The sequence below is a fragment of the Misgurnus anguillicaudatus genome, chromosome 4 (genome assembly GCF_027580225.2).
Source record: "Misgurnus anguillicaudatus chromosome 4, ASM2758022v2, whole genome shotgun sequence".
NCBI lineage: Eukaryota > Metazoa > Chordata > Actinopteri > Cypriniformes > Cobitidae > Misgurnus > Misgurnus anguillicaudatus.
Window position 1 is genome coordinate 15,342,180 of NC_073340.2, and position 2,996 is coordinate 15,345,175.

Consider the following 2,996-nt stretch of genomic DNA (forward strand, 5'->3'; position numbering starts at 1 on the left):
CTTATGAAGCATAATGAAGCAAATCATAGGCTGCGTCCGAAAACTCTAAATTGCTGCCTTCTGAGGCAGCTTTCCAAGGCAGCAAGGCATCAAGGCATGTCCGAATTCAATGTTTGGTTTACTTCCTGTCTCCTGAGATACCTATGCGTGGACGTACATTAAGAATGTGATTGGTCGAGTCCGGTCGAGTTCGAAAAAATAAAATGGCGGCCAAGGACGCGACTGGACCACCAATTTAGTGTAAATAAAGGTATATTTTTACTTTTTACACCTTTTAATTGCATTTCTAGCGAGAAATTAGTATTGTAGTTTTCAAATATGTGATTAGTTATCACAAAGGCGCCCTCTGTTTAAATTTCAAACACGCTGCCTTAGAAGTGTGTCCGAAAGTCTTCCTCTGAGCTACCTTCATGCCTCCGAAGTCATTTCCTCATGAGGCAGCGAGGCAACGAGTCACTGCCTTGAGTTTATGGACGCAGCAATAATGAAGCAAATCGATCCGTTTTTGCAAGAAATCGAACTTTATTTAAACCATTAACGCAGCCAAATAGGAAGTGCGCTTACACTGTAAAAAATAATATGCCCCATCTACTCAATAAAATTGTGGCAACAGATTACAACCAATATCATCATTAATTACATTCAACAAATCAAAATTGATTTAGATTTACTCTATAAACTCCTTAATATTTACATATTCAAAAAGCCAAACTGCAATTTGCAATTAAAATTTTTATTAAAATTTAAACAAAAATATTGTGTATACTAGACAAAGATCTAGCACTATACAATAAAAAATATTATGCCATATCTACTCAATAAAAGTGTGGCAACAGATTACAAGCAATATCATTAATTAAATTCAACAAATAAAAATTGTGTTAGAATCACTCCATAAACTCTTTAATAGTAACCCATTCAAAAAGGTAATCTGCAATTTGCAATTAGAAATTAATTTCAATTTAAACAAAATATTGGGTATACAGGACAAAGACCTAGCACTATACAATAAATTCTATTCAATTATACTATTTTAATTTAAATCATCCATTAATATTTTTATTAGTAATGAGTATTATATCTGATTTCAGAATGACAGACAAAGATGAATCAATTCTTATTTTATTGCAGTCAAAAGAGCAGGAAAGCATCTCATTTTAATGGTGTATTTGTAACAGTGTAAAACTTAAAAAAAGTATTTTACACTCTTTAAAGAAAACCGTCCACATTTCCCGACGAAAGGTTTCATGTTTGTGTTCTGTTACATTGATTCACACCCAGAAAATCAGACAGCAGTTTAGACTTACTGTACTGTAATCAGTTCATAAACTTTGAAGAATCCAGCTCCAAGAAAAGTTTCTGAAACACCTGAAAAGATGCCTGGGATACTGGAGATTCAATGCATAGATCCAATCCAGTGAGGATAAAGCCTGCCCTGTGAACACCTTTAAGGCCTCGATAACAATTCCAGCATCCTTTGGGCTTCCACTCCTAGAAGATCCATTCTTTACAATTACAGCCATCACAAGCTGTCCAGGTCCCTCCTCTTCATCTTTATCCTGCAACATTAAACAGCAAATATGTCTTAAAACCTTTATAAATGTATACAGCTTGAATATTGAAATAATCCACACATTAAACAGATAAAAAGAAAACTGGAAGATATGTGCAATGGAGTTCATCCGAGTTTGTGGCTTATTAGGTATGTTTGAAATGTGCAATAATATTGAAAACTGATAATAAATTCTCATTGGAATTTCAAATAATATCAAAAAATGTTTGAAAAGATATATAATCTATATTTATAATTAGGGCAAATCTTTTCCCTACATTTTTTTCTGTCACACGACAGTCACATATTTATTTGTTAACCAAGTTACTCACATGTTTATATACACACACATACACTATATACACAATATAATATGTACAATATATTCATTTAAAAATATTCCTCACCTTTTGTTGTGAATAAAGTTCTCCCTCAGCAATGTTTCACGTTGCCTGCAGGAAGCTGCAGTACGTTACAGGCCTTCATGAACACACAATTTAGATAATAGGTCGCAAAATTAATAATAATAATAATAATAATAATAATAATATAATAATATTCAATTTACATTATGTAGAAAGCTTAAACATTTTAAAAAGACAACTTATACATTTAATATCTTACTCACCTTTTGTGGAATTAAATGAATAATGTTATATTTCCCCTCAGTAATGATACTGTACTCGCGGGAAAATTCAACACAGGGCGTCGCAATTGAGCACACAATTAATTTACAGCGAAGAAGTTTTACATTACCAATTTATTCGAATACTTTGTGGATATAGTTAACACAAAACTAAATAAACCGAAAAAGACCGCAGTAAAGTCACATTTATTTTTATAACACAAACCAAGCGAGCGAGCAGAATTTGTCATAATAGATACATACATGATACATATCTATGAGAGTTAGTGATAAGAGAACCCACCCATTCAGAGGAACAGTATGATTGGTCAGTTTTTCTGTCACTCAAAATGAGTTGCATCTGGACCACCAATCGCAGCATGCGAATCGACGAATGCATCCTAGATATGCGACCTCCTGGGTCCTAAAGCTGAAGTTACGTCCAAACCCAGGTCATATTAATCCTTATTGTAATTAATATTTACAAATTATACAAAGAAACCCTGCTTATAGACTTTTAAGACTAAAGATTGCCCGTTAAATTTACCCGAAATGAATTTTATCCACAGTTTAAACACTACATTGACGTCACAGCCAGCGGAGATTTTCAGCGACACTGGCCGAGGTGAGGCGACGTTGTCCGGTATATTTACGCGCGGAGTGCCGGCTGATTATCTGGAGCTCCCATCGCCACAAAACTCAAAGGAAATGTTTAAATAGGCGATATCTTTATGAACCTACTGCAGATTCTTGTTTAAAAAACATACATTCTCGACTGAAATGCTTTCAAAACTTTGAATTTTGGCACAATAACAGAAA

The 2,996-nt window shown here is 33.8% G+C and overlaps 1 long non-coding RNA gene across 1 annotated transcript; it reads right to left on the reverse strand.

Annotated features, from left to right (window-relative positions):
• Positions 1-656: 656 nt before the first annotated feature.
• Positions 657-2,296, reverse strand: LOC129427412 (uncharacterized). The gene is made up of 3 exons (XR_012369114.1): positions 2,181-2,296; positions 1,960-2,032; positions 657-1,559 (listed from the first exon to the last, which is right to left on the reverse strand). It is a non-coding gene; the product is annotated as an uncharacterized lncRNA (long non-coding RNA).
• Positions 2,297-2,996: the final 700 nt, after the last annotated feature.